A 19849-nucleotide genomic window follows, 5' to 3' on the forward strand; every position below is an offset into this window, starting at 1 on the left:
CGTGTAATGGGTACCATGCAATATGACTTCAAAGGGTCTTCATTTGCTCACCGAACCTCTCCAATCCTATCACTGCTGCGTTTATGCCCCTGTACACATGCTTGATTCTCTTTCGGAGACATAGCAATCCATAGGTTTTACGATACTTACTAGTCAGGTACATTCTTACGTGTTTAATATGCGGTGATGAGTCCATTTCGTTGAGCAAGGAGTAGCTCTTGTCTATTCCATATTTGACTTAAGGAACTTTATCTGTGCTCATTTCAATCTCTGGTTTTATGCAGCACCCCAACTCACCTTTACCCTTAAGCAAGCATAAGTTGGTTTTCTAAATTTGAGACCCTGTTCTGTTCTGTAATTCAGTTCCTGTGTAGCCAAGTTTACATTCCGTGTATTACTGATATCTTATGATGTTTCTTTTTCTGTGTGACTTATTTCAGTTAGAATCATCATACATGAACCCACTCATTGTGCTGCTAAGGGCCTGATGACATAGATTTCATTGCTGAGTGATATTGCTTTGTAAGTAAATACCACAACTTCTTTATCCATTTTTCACTTTCTGCGATGTTGAACTTGTACTGTGAACGAGGTTCTTATAAACAGAGGCGTCCCAAACTTTGGGGTGGCTGTGTCTTTTTGATTTTAATTTCCCTAAGCTATAGGACCATAAGTGGAAGTGCCCTAGGCTCTGTTGCTTTGTTTTTTAGATGTTTCAGGAAACACCATACACTTCTCCGGAGTCTCTGTTGGCAATTTACATCCCGCCCATCAGCATAACAAGGCTCCCAGTTCTCCATGGCCTGTCCTGCCTTTCTGGGTTTTACACTTTTTTCAGATGGCCCTTTTGACCGGGGGGAAGTGAGACTTCATTGTAGTGCAGATTTCCTTTGCAAGCTTGCTTGTTTGGCCAAAAAGGGCGTATGCGTTTTTTCCTGAATATATTCAGGAAAAAACGCATATGCCCTTTTTGGCCAAGTGCATCATTGTGGACGTTCTGCCTCTTTTCCTATGCTTGAAATGCAATTTCAGTCTACCTCCTGAAATCGGTTTCCTGCAATTCTGCCCCGCTTTCAAGCCCTCTTGGCAGCCTTACTTCAGTCTATTTTTGGGCGATAGCTGTCATTTATAACTCTGCAGTTTTGTGAATTACAGTGCCCCTGAGCTCCTTTCTTCAACTCGCTTTCTTGTGAGATGGCCGCAACACCGCAGGATGGCTTCAGGCCCTAATCTGGTTCCGGCACGGTACGCTGAGCCTTTGGTTAATTCCTCTTCCTGGTGGGAAATGAGAGTTAAATTTGCCCGTCCAGACACCTCCAGCTAGCCTCTCATTGGTTCTCGCTATTCCTGTTCATCTTTTGCAGAAATTGCAAACTGGGCCAAACAGGAGGTTAAAGGGACTGACTCTCCAAGACGGGAGTGTGTTAGTAAAGCGTCTGGAATGTTGCACACGAGTACCAGGGGGGGAAAACTGAGACATATTTGAACACGTCTCCCGTTCACATGGTTGATCATACTCTGGGTTCCACATGCATGTTTTAGCTGAAGGAAGAATACCTTAAACCTGGAGAGTTAAGACCCGTGGAAAGGGTACCATGCAATATGACTTCAAAGGGTCTTCATTTGCTCATGAACCTCTCCAATCCTATCACTGCTGTGTTTATGCCCCTGTACACATGCTTGATTCTCTTTCAGAGACATAGCAATCCATAGGTTTTAAGATACTTACTAGTCAGGTATATTCTTAGGCGTTTAATATGGGGTGTTGAGTCCATTTCGTTGAGCAAGGAGTAGCTCTTGTCTATTCCATATTTGGCTTAAGGAACTTTATCTGTGCTCATTTCAATCTCTGGTTTTATGCAGCACCCCAACTCACCTTTCCCCTTAAGCAAGCATAAGTTGGTTTTCTAAATTTGAGACCCTGTTCTGTTCTGTAATTCAGTTCCTGTGTAGCCAAGTTTACATTCCGTGTATTACTGATATCTTATGATGTTTCTTTTTCTGTGTGACTTATTTCAGTTAGAATCATCATACCTGAATCCACTCATTGTGATGCTAAGGGCCTGATGACACAGATTTCATTGCTGAGTGATATTGCTTTGTAAGTAAATACCACAACTTCTTTATCCATTTTTCACTTTTTGCGATGTTGAACTTGTACTGTAAACGAGGTTCTTGTAAACAGAGCCGTTCCAAACATTGGGGTGGCTGTGTCTTTTTGATTTTAATTTCCCTAAGCTATAGGACCATAAGTGGAAGTGCCCTAGGTTCTGTTGCTTTGTTTTTTAGATGTTTCAGGAAACACCATACACTTCTCCTGAGTGTCTGTTGGCAATTTTCATCCCGCCGATCAGCATAACAAGGCTCCCAGTTCTCCATGGCCTGTCCTGCCTTTCTGGATTTTACACTTTTTTCAGATGGCCCTTTTGACCGGGGGGAAGTGAGACTTCATTTTAGTGCAGATTTCCTTTGCAAGCTTGCTTGGTTGGCCAAAAAGTGCGTATGCGTTTTTTCCTGAATATATTCAGGAAAAAACGCATACGCCCTTTTTGGCCAAGTGCATCATTGTGGACGTTCTGCCTCTTTTCCTATGCTTTCAATGCAATTCCAGTCTACCTCCTGAAATCGGTTTCCTGCAATTCTGCCCCGCTTTCAAGTCCTCTTGGCAGCCTTACTTCAGTATATTTTTGGACGATAGCTGTCATTTATAACTCTGCAGGTTTGTGAATTACAGTGCCCCTGAGCTCCTTTCTTCAACTCGCTTTCTTGTGAGCTGGCCGCAACACCGCAGGATGGCTTCAGGCCCTAATCTGGTTCCGGCCCGGCATGCTGAGCCTTTGGTTAATTCCTCTTCCTGGTGGGAAATTAGAGTTAAATTTGCCCGTCCAGACACCTCCAGCTAGTCTCTCATTGGTTCTCGCTATTCCTGTTCATCTTCCGCAGAAATTGCAAACTGGGCCAAACAGGAGGTTAAAGGGACTGACTCTCCAAGTCGGGAGAGTGTTAGTAAAGCGTCTGGAATTTTGCACCCGAATACCAGGGTACGAAAACTGAGACATATTTGAACACGTCTCCCGATCACATGGTTGATCGTACTCTAGGTTCCACATGCATGTTTTAGCTGAAGGAAGAATACCTTAAACCTCGGTAGTTGAAACCCGTGGAATGGGTACCATGCAATATGACTTAAAAGAGTCTTCATTTGCTCACCGAACCTCTCCAATCCTATCACTGCTGCGTTTATGCCCCTGTACACATGCTTGATTCTCTTTCGGAGACATAGCAATCCATAGGTTTTAAGATACTTAAAAGTCAGGTACATTCTTAGGCGTTTAATATGCGGTGTTGAGTCCATTTCGTTGAGCAAGGAGTAGCTCTTGTCTATTCCATATTTGGCTTAAGGAACTTTATCTGTGCTCATTTCAATCTCTGGTTTTATGCAGCACCCGAACTCACCTTTACCCTTAAGCAAGCATAAGTTGTTTTTCTAAATTTGAAACCCTGTTCTGTTCTGTAATTCAGTTCCTGTGTAGCCAAGTTTACATTCCGTGTATTACTGATATCTTATGATGTTTCTTTTTCTGTGTGACTTATTTCAGTTAGAATCATCATACCTGAATCCACTCATTGTGCTGCTAAGGGCCTGATGACACAGATTTCATTGCTGAGTGATATTGCTTTGTAAGTAAATACCACAACTTTTTTATCCATTTTTCACTTTCTGTGATGTTGAACTTCTACTGTAATCGAGGTTCTTGTAAACAGAGCCTTTCGAAACTTTGGGGTGGCTGTGTCTTTTTGATTTTAATTTCCCTAAGCTATAGGACCATAAGTGGAAGTGCCCTAGGCTCTGTTGCTTTGTTTTTTAGATGTTTCAGGAAACACCATACACTTCTCCCGAGTGTCTATTGGCAATTTACATCCCACCCATCAGCATAACAAGGCTCCCAGTTCTCCATGGCCTGTCCTGCCTTTCTGGATTTTACACTTTTTTCAGATGGCCCTTTTGACCGGGGGGAAGTGAGACTTCATTTTAGTGCAGATTTCCTTTGCAAGCTTGCTTGGTTGGCCAAAAAGGGCGTATGCGTTTTTTCCTGAATATATTCAGGAAAAAACGCATACGCCCTTTTTGGCCAAGTGCATCATTGTGGACGTTCTGCCTCTTTTCCTATGCTTTCAATGCAATTCCAGTCTACCTCCTGAAATCGGTTTCCTGCAATTCTGCCCCGCTTTCAAGTCCTCTTGGCAGCCTTACTTCAGTCTATTTTTGGACGATAGCTGTCATTTATAACTCTGCAGGTTTGTGAATTACAGTGCCCCTGAGCTCCTTTCTTCAACTCGCTTTCTTTTGAGCTGGCCGCAACACCGCAGGATGGCTTCAGGCCCTAATCTGGTTCCGGCCGGCATGCTGAGCCTTTGGTTAATTCCTCTTCCTGGTGGGAAATTAGAGTTAAATTTGCCCGTGCAGACACCTCCAGCTAGCCTCTCATTGGTTCTCCCTATTCCTGTACATCTTCCGCTGAAATTGCAAACTGGGCCAAACAGGAGGTTAAAGGGACTGACTCTCCAAGACGGGAGTGTGTTAGTAAAGCGTCTGGAATGTTGCACCCGAGTACCAGGGGGGGAAAACTGAGACATATTTGAACACGTCTCCCGTTCACATGGTTGATCATACTCTGGGTTCCACATGCATGTTTTAGCTGAAGGATGAATACCTTAAACCTTGAGAGTTGAGACCCGTGGAATGGGTACCATGCAATATGACTTCAAAGGGTCTTCATTTGCTCACCGAACCTCTCCAATCCTATCACTGCTGCGTTTATGCCCCTGTACACACGCTTGATTTTCTTTTGGAGACATAGCAATCCATAGGTTTTAAGATACTTACTAGTCAGGTACATTCTTAGGCGTTTAATATGGGGTGTTGAGTCCATTTCGTTGAGCAAGGAGTAGCTCTTGTCTATTCCATATTTGGCTTAAGGAACTTTATCTGTGCTCATTTCAATCTCTGGTTTTATGCAGCACCCCAACTCACCTTGCCCGTTAAGCAATCATAAGTTGGTTTTCTAAACTTGAGACACTGTTCTGTTTTGTAATTCAGTTCATGTGTAGCCAAGTTCACATTCTGTGCATTAGTGACACCTTATGATGTTTCTTTTCTGTGTGACTTATTTCAGTTAGAATCATCATACCTGAATCCACTCATTATGCTGCTACGGGCCTGATGACATAGATTTCATTGCTTAGTGATATTGCATTGTACGTAAGTACCACAAGTTCTTTATCCATTTTTCACTTTCTGCGATATTGAACTTGTACGGTAAACGAGGTTCTTGTAAACAGAGCAGTCCCAAACTTTGGGGTGGCTGTGTCTTTTTGATTTTAATTTCCCTAAGCTATAGGACCATAAGTGGAAGTGCCCTAGGCTCTGTTGCTTTGTTTTTTAGATGTTTCAGGAAACACCATACACTTCTCCAGAGTGTCTGTTGGCAATTTACATCCCGCCCATCAGCATAAGAAGGCTCCCAGTTCTCCATGGCCTGTCGTGCCTTTATGGATTTTACACTTTTTTCAGATGGCCCTTTTGACCAGGTGGAAGTGAGACTTCATTGTAGTGCAGATTTCCTTTGCAAGCTTGCTTGGTTGGCCAAAAAGTGCGTATGCGTTTTTTCCTGAATATATTCAGGAAAAAACACATACGCCCTTTTTGGCCAAGTGCATCATTGTCGAGTTTCTGACTCTCTTCATATGTTTTCAATGCAATTCCAGTCTACCTCCTGAAATCGGTTTCCTGCAGTTCTGCCTTGCTTTCAGTGCCTCTTCATAGCCTTACCTAAATATATTTTTTAAAAATAGTTGGCCTTTATAACTCTGCAGGTTTTTGAATTGCAGTGGCCCTTAGCTCCATTTTTTAGCTCTTATTTTTGTGGTCTTGCCCCGTAACCACAGGATTCCTTGAAGCCCTATTTTTCTTCTGGGGCACCTTGCTGTGCCTTTGGTTAATTCTTCTTACTGATGTGATATTAGAGTGACATGTGCCCATTGAAACCGCTACAGCTAGTTTCTCACTGGTTCCCCCTATTCCCATTCATCCTCTGCACTAACTGCAGACTGTGCGATACCAGAACTTAAAGGCATTGACTCCATGTGGGGATGTTGTTAGTAAAGCGGCTGGAATGTCGATCCGGAGCCCCAGGAGAGGAAAAATGAGGTGCGTTTTAGAAACCTTTCCCGATCATATGGTATACCAGTCGCTGGGTTTCCCAAGCATGGTTTAGCTGTAGGAAGATTCCCTTCAACCTGGAGTGTTGGGACCCTTGGACTGAGTAGCATGAAGTATTGCATTAAACTTTCGGCAGTTGCTCACCAAAGCTCACCAATCCTGTCAGCCCCAAGTGTCCAGCCTTATGTCTTATCCAGCTGTGGGTTTATATGTGGTCAATCCAGGTTGCATCACAGCCCCTGAGCGAATTTTGTAAGAATTTTTCTCTCTTTCATTGTTTCAGCGTTTTGTTTTTAAAATTTATTTCTATAATGGGGTTTAGCTCCTTTTCACTGCTGTGTTTGTGCCGCTCTGCACACACTTGATTCCCTTATGGAGATATATCAATACATGGGTTTTAAGATTCTTATTCCTCAGATATATTTCTCTGCGGTGTATAGGGTGTGTTGAGGCCTGTTCATTGAGCAAGGTGTAGATCTTGTCTAATACCTATTTGGTTTATTGAACGGTATCTGTGCTAATTTCAAACTCTGGTTTTATGCATCACCCCACCTCTCCTTTCCCCTTAAGCTGACATAAGTGTGTTTTCTAAATGTGAGACACTGTTCTGTTCTGTAATTCATTTCTTGTGCAGCCATATTTACCCTCCCTCTATAAGTGATATCTTATGATATGTTTCTTTTTCTGTTTGACTTATTTCAAGTAGTATTATCGGACCTAAATCCACTCTTTATCCTTCTACTAGCCTTATTACATTGATTTCATGGTGAAGAGATATTCCATTGTACATAAGTACCACATCTTCTTTATCCATTGTTCTCTTTCCTGGGATATTTAAGGTGTACTGAAGTTGAGGTTCTTGTAAACAGAGTAGCCCTAAACTGTGGTGTGCTTGTGTCTTGTTGATTTTTAGACTTCCCTAGATATACTCCCATGATTGGAAGAGTCCTATGCTCTGTAGCTCTGTTTTTTAGATGATTTAGGAACCACCATACACTTCTCCAGAGTGGCTCTCGGCAGTTCACACACTGCCCATCAGCGTATAAAAGCTCCCTGTTCTCCATGGCCTGTCCTGCATTTCTGGTTTTTACAATTTTTTAGGATGGCCCTTTTGACCGGTGGGAAGTGAGACTTCTTTGTTGTGCACATTTGCATTGCTTGCTTGCTTCGTTGCCCATAAAGTGCGTATGCGTTTTTTCCTGGATATAATCAGGAAAAAACGCATACGCCCTTTTGGGCCAACTGCATCATTGTCGAAATTCTGCCGCTTTTCATGTGCGTTAAAGACGAGTCCAATCTATCTCTTGAAATCTGTTTCTTGCAATTCTGTCTTGCATTCAGATCCTCTTCTTTGCCTTACCTCAACATATTTTTGGACGTTAGTTTTCATTTATAACTCTGCAGGTTTGTGAATTGCAGTGACCCTGAGCTCCATTTTTTAAGTTGCTCTTTTGTGAGCTGGCCTCAAACACGCAGGATTGCTTCAGGCCCTATTTTGGCTCCGGCGAGGCAGGCTGAGCCTTTCTTTAATTCTTATTCTTAATGGGAAATTAGAGTGATATGTGCCCGTCCAAACCCCTACAACTCTTCTCTCATTGGTTCCCCCTCTTCCCGTTCATCCTCCTCACAATTTGCAAAATGTGTGAAACAGAAGTTTAAATGTGCTGATTCTCCAAGTGGGGAGATTCTAAGTAGCGTGGCTGGAATGGTGAACAGGAGCACCAGGAGAGGATAAATGAGGTGCATTTTAGACACATCTCCCGATCACATGGTGTACAGTCCTCTGGGTTTTCCATGCATGTTTTAGCTGTAGGAAGATCCCTTGAACCTGCAGATTTGGGACCCATTGAATGGGTACCAGGTAGTATTACTTTAAAGGGTGTGCATTTCCTCACCCAACCTCACATTTCTCTTAGCGCAAACAGTTTCCAGCCTTATGTCTCATCCTGCTGTGGGTCTAGATGTGTTCAATCCATGTTGCATCACCGTCCCTGAGGAAAAGTTGTAAGAGGTTTTCTCTGTCTCTCTGTCGTTTATTTTTTTCAATTTATTACTATATTGGTTACAGCTGATTTTCAAAGCTCTGTTTCTTGCTGCTGTACATCCACTTGATTCACGTACAGAGAGACATCAATAAATTCTTTTTCAGATTCTTACCAGTCGTATATATTCTTTTCCGGTGACTTGAGTGTGCTGAGTGCAGTTCTTTTAGCTACCGTGTAGGCCTTGTTGATTATCAGTTTGGTATTTGGAATGGTATCTTTGCTAATTTCAACCTCCTGGATGATGCCTCACCCCTCCCCACCTTTCCCGTTTAGCAGCCTTATGCGTGTTTTCTACATATTTGACTATGTTTTTGTTTTGTAATTTATTTCATGTGTAGCCATTTTGGATTCCACCTTTAAGTGATATCTTATGATATGTGTCTTTTTCTTTTTGAATTCTGTCACTTAGAATGATCATACGTAACTCCTCCGGAGTCGTTACAACTGGCCATATTTCATTGATTTCCAGGCTGAATAATATTCCACTCTACCTAAGTACCACATCTCTATCCATTTTTTCCCTCCAGAGACATTTAAGTTATATCCTAGTCGAGGATCTTTTAAACAGAGAGGGGGTAAACATTGGGGTGCCTGTGTCCTCTCGATTTTTGTTTTTCCCAAGATATACGCCCATGAGTGCAAGTGCCCTATGCTCTGTAGCTCATTTTTTAGATGCTTTAGTAAACACAATACACTTCTCCAGAATGGCCGTTGGCAATATACATTTCCACTATAAGTCTCACAGGGCTCCCTCTTCTCGTTGCCCTGTCCTGCATTTCTGTTGTTTACGCTTTATGAGGATGGCTCTTCTGACTGATGCGAAGTGATATCTTTTGTAGTATTGACTTCCAGTGCCCACCTGTTTGGTTGGCTAAAAAAGTGTATGCCCTTTTCTTGAATATATACAGAAAAGAACGCATACACCCTTTTTGGCCAACTGCAATGTTGGCAATGTTCAGCTCCTTTTCTTGTGCTTAATGGCGAGTCCTTTCTACCTCCTCAAATCCCTTTCCTGCCATTCTCCCTTGCTTACAAGTCCTTTTCTCTGACTTTCCTCAAGACATTTTTCAGTGATGGATATTTTCAACTCTGCAGTTTTGTGAATTTTACTGCCCCTGAGTTCCATTGTTCAACTCGTGTTTATGGGAACTGGCCACAAAGCAGCGGGATTTCCTCAAGCCCTATACTGTTTCCATGGGCAACCCTAGCCTTTGGTCAATTCGTCTTCCTGATTGGAAATTAGAGTGACATGTGCCTGTCTGAACACCTAGGACTTGTCTCTCATTGTTCCTCATCCTTCCGCTTCATCCTCTGGACAAATTCCAAACTGTACGCAACAGGATGTTGACAGTGCTGACATCTCCAAGTGGGGAGACTGTTAGTAAAGACGCTGGAGGGGTGAACCCGAGCACCAGGAGATGAGGAGATGAGATGCCTTTTCCAAACTCTTCCCGATCAGACGGTATACCATCCTCTGGGTGTGACAGACATGTTTTAGCAGTAGGAAGAGTCCCATTCATGTAAGGAGAACACCAGGGCTTTTTCAAAATCAGTGTCTCCCCGAAACCCAAACTGGGGAAGTTTTTAAGCTACGGCTACACATATGTTCATTAAGGGCCTTGGGAAGTAGGCAGAGTCCAAACTTTAGATGATTGAAGTCTTCAGGGTCAGAAGCACTCACCACCAGCTTCCCTTAGGCTACACTTTAACTGTCATTGATAGATGATGTCAATAAAAATATCTATTCTTTTTCAGATTATTTCCCCTTATAGGTTATTGCAAAATGTTGAGTGTAGTTCCCTGTGCTATACAGTAGTTCCTTGTTGATGATCTATTTTATACATAGCAGTGTGTATGTGTTAATCCCAAACTGTTAATTTATCCCTCCTCCCACCTTTCCCCTTTGGTAATAATAAATTATAAGATTTTATACTTCTCAGAAATGTGGGAGCTGAAAGAGAGGTATCATTTTCAATGGAAAAGCATTTAAAACAAGATTGAAGGTTTAACCAAGATTATTAGATGTACATCCTTGGAAAGAAATCACTTCGTTTCTCTAATATTGACCTGACAAATAAGACAAACCTTTTCACTGAACTTGCTTATAAAAAGTGATGGAAATATCAAATGGAAGTGTTAAAAACATCTTATTTTACCCGAGCCTTATACACTGTTCTATGTTAACTACAGTTTGGCTCACACATCTGTTCATTGAGGTTACAATAGTCTCAATTTCTGTTACTGATCCTCCAGAGTGGACCCCAACAAGTGTCCCCCTGCCCAGTGTCATTGGGGCCAACAGATCGAGACTGAGTTTGGTTCACAAGCAAAGGAAACTTTATATTTTGATCAGAGAATGGAGAGGTGAGAGCATGCACTACCCCGTGGGCTGTGGGCTGGGCTGCTGTGTAGAGATCCTGTCAGAGTCAGTGGGAGGGAGGGAGGCGGCGGAGCTCTCGAGGGCCGGGTTGGCTGTAGCTCAGGCTCTATATCGTGGAGTCTGCACTGGGCCCCAGGAGCTGAGGTGTCGACCCAGCCATTCTGCACTAGGAAATCTGGTCTGAAGTGCCGGGTGTGGAACCTCTGCATGCGGGACCCTAGGAGCACGTGAAATTAGACAAAGCACAAAGGATAAAAAAGGTTAGACTTGACTTTATTGCCCAGATTCTATTTTTATCTCCCAGGGATTTTTAATGGGCTTTGCTGGGGACAAACCCCTCCTCTGCCTTTTGTCCCGTTCCTCATTCTTGGAGTGCTGAGGGTGCAGACCCTTCTTCTGTAACTGCTGAGTGCTGAGTTGGGAGCCCTCATACCCTGGGGCGAGGGTCAGAGCTTCTCCCCAGCAGCCTCCCGGTGACGTTGATTGTCCCCAGGACACCTGCCTCCCTGCTCGTCCACCTGAGCACCAGCATTGGAAGTGTTATAGATTCTAATGACCTTTAAGGGTCCAGGAAAGAGATGTGCAGAGACGCTGTGGGGGCCGGTTTCACCCCGCCCCACATTTGTTCGGCCACCTTAGGCTGACTGTCTCTGCCAGCCTAGATGCTCTGACCAGTAGTCTGCGCTTTCTTCAGTTAGGCCCCTGAATTAACGTACAAACAGCACCAGGTGTCAGAGCCCTGCCCGCTCAACTCCCAGACAGTCCAGGGTCAGTGGTGACCAAGGACCATGATGGCTACTGAGTCAACAGCCTTTTGAAGTAAACAGGAGTCCAGCCGGTCTTATTGGCCACCATCATCACGGTGTCTGTCGGCTTTTCTATGGTGACAGTGTGGTATACTGTTCCCCCGCCAAGATTATTAGCTCCCCTCTGGGTGCAGTAAGTCCTGCAAGCAGTAGTCTACTCTTTTGGGACACACTCTTGTTGTTTTATGAGAGAAACTCCAGGTCAAGTGATGTTCACACGAGTCGTCATGGTGCCCTGTTGCCCCCGGTTATCTCTCTGGATGTTGGAGTTGGAGGGCCTCCTCACTCGAGGTCGGTGTGCCCACGGAGCGAACCCTGCAACTTCAGGGCATGGTTGGTGGTTAGGATCACCACGTGGGGTCCTTTTCCCTTAGGAGGGAGGTGGCCTTTTGGGCTGCTGATTTCCAGGTTTTTAGATACCGCCAGTATCTTGGCCAGATGTGGCAGTGGGCCAAGCCCCTTAGTGACCGTAGTTTATCCTACCTGGATGGCATTCTTGCATTGTTCCATTTCAAGTGGTCCCAGTTTTTGCACTAATTCTCCAATGGCGATTCACCTTTCACCGGGAATGTAAAGGTCAAAGGGTTTAGCTAAATTAGGGAGTTCCAGGGCAAGGGTCTGAATTGACTGCTCTTTCCATTCTTGAAAGGCCACTTCTGGATTCTATTCAAAAGGATCATCATCTTTTCCTTTCAGTGTTTCATATAGAGGCCCAGCTAGTAGACTGTAGTTAGGGATCCAGAAGCAGCAAACCCTGGCCTCCCCAGGAACCCCTAAGCTGTCTTCTAGTTTTAGAAAGGGGTAAGGCTGAAAATGGTTTCTTCCCTTTCCTGGGATGGGCTTCTCTGACCTTCTGTGAGAATGAAGCCCAGGCAGGTCACCGCAGTCTGTGATATTTGAGCTTTTTCTTGGACAACTTCTATCCTTTATTGGCTTGGTAGTTCAGAGGCCTCCTTAGTAGGGCTGGTGATCAGAATGTCGTCTGCATATTGAAGGAGGGTTTCCTTTTCCAGAGGTAGAACTTTTAGGTCTTTAGCTAAGCTTTCCCCAAAGATGGTGTGGGAATTTTTGCACCCTTGGGGCCAGACGGCCCAGAAGTATTGTTTTAGTTGTATGTTGAGTCCTGCCACTCACAAGCCAAAATTTCTTGTGACTCTGGGACTAATGGAATACAAAAGAAGGCATCATTGAAGACTAATACAGAATACCATGTCCTGGTGGTTGGTAGAATGACCAGCAGGGTGTAGGAATTAGGAGCAACTGGAGGTATATCCTCGGTGGCTTCACTGACTGTCCTGACATCCTTTACCAGGTCCCCAGCGGCCCATGGGGCTCTCGTGGTCAGACCAATCCCAGAATATGGAGCTCACCTGGGCAGGTACCCCACCCCCACCCCAGCCCACGGGGCTCTCGTGGTCAGGCCCCTCCCAGGATACAGAGCTACCCTTGCGGGTACCGTGGCAGGGCTGGGCACACAGGAACCGTGCACATAGCCCTCATTGCAGAGCACCCCCAGCTCACCTGTCGCTCAGAGCTGACACAGAGCACCTCAGAGCAGGACTTGAACTAACAAACAGCAGCTGCGACAGGTCTGTGACCCTGGGCATCACTCCGTGAGGCCTGCCTCCACCTGGTCTTCCAGAGACTTCCACTGCACCCGGGGCACCAGGCCTCTGTCTCCAACCACCACCCACCCCTCCTCTCCCTGACTCCTGGGTTCCTCTCATTAGGAGAGGGTTTTCTTGAAGTTGTCTCCCACTCATGGGCCAGATAAAATGATTAGAAAACAAGCCAAAGCTGCAGCCCCTTGTCTATCCTGACTCTCAGGAGCCCACACCTGTTCCTTGGACCTGGCCGGTTCAGCAAGTTCCATTTTCTGCAACTGTGAGCCCCTGAGGGGTGATGATTGGCTGACCTGGGCAGCCTTACCGTGCCGGCCAGCCCTCCCCAGGTGTGCCTGGGTTGAGATCAATATAAATACCACTCCAGGCAGCAAGAGCCCCTGCAGCCATGCCTGACGCCATTTTCTCTGCCCTGTCAGCAGTCTCGGGGCTGGGCTGTTGGGAGGGAGTGAGAGGCCACGGCTTTGTGGGTGGCCCAGTGTGAGTGGGGCTCTGCTGGACTTTCTGCAGCAGTTGCCAGGCTGCCACCTGCTAAAGAAGAGGATGTGTCACCCATACCTGCTGCTGGAATTTCTCCCTGGGCAGAGGTGAGGAAGGAAAAAAGCAGTGGGGGCAGGGACAGGACGGGTATCTCAGGCAGGGAAATGGAAATCTTCCAGAAGAGCACCCAGGGCCAGGACCATCCTGGCTGGCCTGCAGGCACCAAGTCGGCCGGCATGCTGTCACTCGTGTGGCTCTATGGCCCTTCCTCTAGGCTTTCAAGTCCTTGTATATATTCAGGTGTTTTACCTGGGACGGGTGGGAATAGTTCAGCAGCAACTGGCCTGGGGCTCAGCTCACGTTTACTCACAGATGCCTCGGCACGGTGCCCCAGCTTTGCAATGAGGACGCTTGTTGCGTGGGGGCTGCTGGCTGAATGGGAGACGATTCCCCACCACTGACCAACTTCAGAATTGTTTACAACTGGAGCAAGTGCCCTGATACGGTTTTCCTCTGTGTAACTGGTGGGTTCTGTGTTTTTTTTCTCTTTTTCGTTTTTGGTTCAAGGTAGATTTTATTCCTCTTTTTTGTATTTACAGATATAAGCATGGAAATAATTTATTCATATAAATACATGTATGTGCAGGGAATAATTGTTTTTTCTGTTTTATTTTTTAAATTTTACTTCTTTTTAATTTTGAATTTTATTTTATATTTTTATACAGCAGGTTCTTATTGGTTATCTATTTTATACATATAAATGTATACATGCCAATCCCAGTCTCTCAACTCCTCCCACCACCACCCCCTCAACAGCTTTCCCCCCTTGTTGTCCATACGTTTGTTGTCTACATCTGTTGCTCTATTTATGCCTTGCAAAATGGTTAATCTGTACAGTTTTTCTAGGTTCCACATATATGCATGAATATACAAGATTTGTTTTTCTCTTTCTGACTTACTTCACTCTGTATGACAGTCTCTAGATCCATCGACGTCTCTACAAATGACCCAATTTCATTCCTTTTCATGGCTGAGTAATATTCCATTTTATATATGTACCACAGCTTTATGCATTCGTCTGTCTGTGGGCATTTAGGTTGCTTCCATTACCTCGATATTGTAAATAGTGATGCAATGAACATTGCGGTGAATGACTCTTTTTGATTTATGGTTTTGTCTGGGTGTATGTCCAGTACTGGGATTGCTGTATCATATGGTAATTCTATTGTTAGTTTCTTAAGAAATTCCATATTGTTCTCCATAATGACTGTATCAATTTATATTCCCAACAATAGTGGAAGAGGGTTCCTTTTCTCCACACCCTTTCCAGCATTTTTTGTTTGTAGATTTTCAATGATGCCTATTCTACCAGGTGTGAGGTGATACCTCATTGTTGAATCCATTTCGTTGAGCAAGGGGTAGCTCTTGTCTATTACATATTTGGCTTATGGAACGGTATCTGTGCTAATTTCAAACTCTGCTTTTATGCAGCACCCCAACTCACCTTCCCCCTTAAGCAGGCATAAGTTGGTTTTCTAAACTTGAGACCCTGTTCTGTTTTGTAATTCAGTTCATGTGTAGCCAAGTTCACATTCCGTGTATTAGTGATACCTTATGATGTTTCTTTTTCTGTATGACTTATTTCACTTAGAATCATCGTGCCTCAATCCACTCATTATGCTGGTACGGGCCTGGTGACATAGATTTCATTGCTGAGTGGTATTCTGTTGTACAGAAGTACCGCAACTTCTTTATCCATTATTTGCTCTCTGGGATATTTAACTTGTGCCGTAGAAGAGATTCCTGTAAAAAGAGCCGTCCCAAATTTTGGGGTTGCTGTGTCTTTTTGATATTAATTTCCCTAAGCTATCGGACCATAAGTGGAAGTGCCCTAGGCTCTGTTGCTTTGTTTTTTAGATGTTTCAGGAAACACCATACACTTCTCCCGAGTGGCTGTTGGCAATTTACATCCCGCCCATCAGCATAACAAGGCTCCCAGTTCTCCATGGCCTGTCCTGCCTTTCTGGATTTTACACTTTATTCTGATGGCCCTTTTGACCGGGGGGAAGTGAGACTAAATTGTAGTGCAGATTTCCTTTGCAAGCTTGCTTGGTTGGCCAAAAAGGGCCTATGCGTTTTTTCCTGAATATATTCAGGAAAAAACGCATACGCCCTTGTTGGCCTAGTGCATCACTGTGGACGTTCTGCCTCATTTCCTATGCTTGAAATGCAATTCCTGTCTACCTAATGAAATCGGTTTCCTGCAATTCTGCCCCGCTTTCAAGTCCTCTTGGCAGCCTTACTTCAGTCTATTTTTGGACAATAGCTGTCATTTATAACTCTGCAGGTTTGTGAATTACAGTGCCCCTCAGCTCCTTTCTTCAACTCGCTTTCTTGTGACCTGGCCGCAACACCGCAGGATGGCTTCAGGCCCTAATCTGGTTCCTGCACGGCATGCTGAGCCTTTGGTTAATTCCTCTTCCTGGTGGGAAATGAGAGTTAAATTTGCCCGTCCAGACACCTCCAGCTAGTCTCTCATTGGTTCTCGCTATTCCTGTTCATCTTCCGCAGAAATTGCAAACTGGACCAAACAGGAGGTTAAAGGCGCTGACTCTCCAAGTGGGGAGAGTGTTAGTAAAGCGTCTGGAATGTTGCACCCGAGTACCAGGGGAAGAAAACTGAGACATATTTGAACACGTCTCCCGTTCACACGGTTGATCATACTCTGGGTTCCACATGCATGTTTTAGCTGAAGGAAGAATACCTTAAAACTGGAGAGTTGAGACCCGTGGAATGGGTACCATGCAATATGTCTTCAAAGGGTCTTCATTTGCTCACCGAACCTCTCCAATCCTATCACTGCTGCATTTATGCCCCTGTACACACGCTTGATTCTCTTTTGGAGACATAGCAATCCATAGGTTTTAAGATACTTACTAGTCAGGTACATTCTTAGGCGTTTAATATGGGGTGTTGAGTCCATTTCGTTGAGCAAGGAGTAGCTCTTGTCTATTCCATATTTGGCTTAAGGAACTTTATCTGTGCTCATTTCAATCTCTGGTTTTATGCAGCACCCCAACTCACCTTTCCCCTTAAGCAAGCATAAGTTGGTTTTCTAAATTTGAGACCCTGTTCTGTTCTGTAATTCAGTTCCTGTGTAGCCAAGTTTACATTCCGTGTATTACTGATATCTTATGATGTTTCTTTTTCTGTGTGACTTATTTCAGTTAGAATCATCATACCTGAATCCACTCATTGTGCTGCTAAGGGCCTGATGACACAGATTTCATTGCTGAGTGATATTGCTTTGTAAGTAAATACCACAACTTCTTTCTCCATTTTTCACTTTCTGCGATGTTGAACTTGTACTGTAAACGAGGTTCTTGTAAACGGAGCCGTTCGAAACTTTGGGGTGGCTGTGTCTTTTTGATTTTAATTTCCCTAAGCTATAGGACCATAAGTGGAAGTGCCCTAGGTTCTGTTGCTTTGTTTTTTAGATGTTTCAGGAAACACCATACACTTCTCCCGAGTGGTTGTTGGCAATTTACATCCCGCCCATCAGCATAACAAGGCTCCCAGTTCTCCATGGCCTGTCCTGCCTTTCTGGATTTTACACTTTTTTCAGATGGCCCTTTTGAACAGGGGGAAGTGAGACTTCATTGTAGTGCAGATTTCCTTTGCAAGCTTGCTTGGTTGGCCAAAAAGGGCGTATGCGTTTTATCCTGAATATATTCAGGAAAAAACGCATACGCCCTTTTTGGCCAAGTGCATCATTGTGGACGTTCTGCCTCTTTTCCTATGCTTTCAATGCAATTCCAGTCTACCTCCTGAAATCGGTTTCCTGCAATTCTGCCCTGCTTTCAAGTCCTCTTGGCAGCCTTACTTCAGTCTATTTTTGGACGATAGCTGTCATTTATAACTCTGCAGGTTTGTGAATTACAGTGCCCCTGAGCTCCTTTCTTCAACTCGCTATCTTGTGAGCTGGCCGAAACACCGCAGGATGGCTTCAGGCCCTAATCTGGTTCTGGCACGGCACGCTGAGCCTTTGGTTAATTCCTCTTCCTGGTGGGAAATGAGAGTTAAATTTGCCCGTCCAGACACCTCCAGCTAGTCTCTCATTGGTTCTCGCTATTCCTGTTCATCTTCCGCAGAAATTGCAAACTGGGCCAAACAGGAGGTTAAAGGGACTGTCTCTCCAAGTCGGGAGAGTGTTAGTAAAGCGTCTGGAATGTTGCACCCGAGTACCAGGGTACGAAAACTGAGACATATTTGAACACGTCTCCCGATCACATGGTTGATCATACTCTAGGTTCCACATGCATGTTTTAGCTGAAGGAAGAATACCTTAAACCTGGGTAGTTGAAACCCGTGGAATGGGTACCATGCAATATGACTTCAAAGGGTCTTCATTTGCTCACCGAACATCTCCAATCCTATCACTGCTGCGTTTATGCCCCTGTACACATGCTTGATTCTCTTTTGGAGACATAGCAATCCATAGGGTTTAAGATACTTACTAGTCAGGTACATTCTTAGGCGTTTAATATGCGGTGTTGAGTCCATTTCGTTGAGCAAGGAGTAGCTCTTGTCTATTCCATATTTGGCTTAAGGAACTTTATCTGTGCTCATTTCAATCTCTGGTTTTATGCAGCACCCCAACTCACCTTTACCCTTAAGCAAGCATAAGTTGGTTTTCTAAATTTGAGACCCTGTTCTGTTCTGTAATTCAGTTCCTGTGTAGCCAAGTTTACATTCCGTGTATTACTGATATCTTATGATGTTTCTTTTTCTGTGTAACTTATTTCAGTTAGAATCATCATACCTGAATCCACTCATTGTGCTGCTAAGGGCCTGATGACGCAGATTTCATTGCTGAGTGATATTGCTTTGTAAGTAAATACCACAACTTCTTTATCCATTTTTCACTTTCTGCGATGTTGAACTTGTAGTGTAAATGAGGTTCTTGTAAACAGAGGCGTCCCAAACTTTGGGGTGGCTGTGTCTTTTTGATTTTAATTTCCCTAAGCTATAGGACCATAAGTGGAAGTGCCCTACGCTCTGTTGCTTTGTTTTTTAGATGTTTCAGGAAACACCATACACTTCTCCCGAGTGTCTGTTGGCAATTTACATCCCGCCCATCAGCATAACAAGGCTCCCAGTTCTCCATGGCCTGTCCTGCCTTTCTGGATTTTACACTTTTTTCAGATTGCCCTTTTGACCAGGGGGAAGTGAGACTTCATTGTAGTGCAGATTTCCTTTGCAAGCTTGCTTGGTTGGCCAAAAAGGGCCTATCCGTTTTTTCCTGAATATATTCAGGAAAAAATACATACGCCCTTTTTGGCCAAGTGCATCATTGTGGACGTTCTGCCTCTTTTCCTATGCTTTCAATGCAATTCCAGTCTACCTCCTGAAATCGGTTTCCTGCAATTCTGCCCCGCTTTCAAGTCCTCTTGGCAGCCTTACTTCAGTCTATTTTTGGACGATAGCTGTCATTTATAACTCTGCAGGTTTGTGAATTACAGTGCCCCTGAGCTCCTTTCTTCAACTCGCTTTCTTGTGACCTGGCTGCAACACCGCAGGATGGCTTCAGGCCCTAATCTGATTCCGGCACGGCACGCTGAGCCTTTGGTTAATTCCTCTTCCTGGTGGGAAATGAGAGTTAAATTTGCCCGTCCAGACACCTCCAGCTAGCCTCTCATTGGTTCTCGCTATTCCTGTTCATCTAACGCAGAAATTGCAAACTGGGCCAAACAGGAGGTTAAAGGCGCTGACTCTCCAAGTGGGGAGAGTGTTAGTAAAGCGTCTGGAATGTTGCACCCGAGTACCAGGGGAGGAAAACTGAGACATATTTGAACACGTCTCCCGTTCACATGGTTGATCATACTTGGGTTCCACATGCATGTTTTAGCTGAAGGAAGAATACCTTAAACCTGGAGAGTTAAGACCCGTGGAATGGGTACCATGCAATATGACTTCAAAGGGTTTTCATTTGCTCACCGAACCTCTCCAATCCTATCACTGCTGCGTTTATGCCCCTGTACACATGCTTGATTCTCTTTCGGAGACATAGCAATCCCTAGGTTTTAAGATACTTACTAGTCAGGTACATTCTTAGGAGTTTAATATGCGGTGTTGAGTCCATTTCGTTGAGCAAGGAGTAGCTCTTGTCTATTCCATATTTGGCTTAAGGAACTGTATCTGTGCTCATTTCAATCTCTGGTTTTATGCAGCACCCCAACTCACCTTTCCCCTTAAGCAAGCATAAGTTGGTTTTCTAAATTTGAGACCCTGTT

The sequence above is a fragment of the Stenella coeruleoalba genome, assembly GCF_951394435.1.
Source record: "Stenella coeruleoalba genome assembly, contig: scaffold_48, whole genome shotgun sequence".
Classification (NCBI taxonomy): domain Eukaryota; kingdom Metazoa; phylum Chordata; class Mammalia; order Artiodactyla; family Delphinidae; genus Stenella; species Stenella coeruleoalba.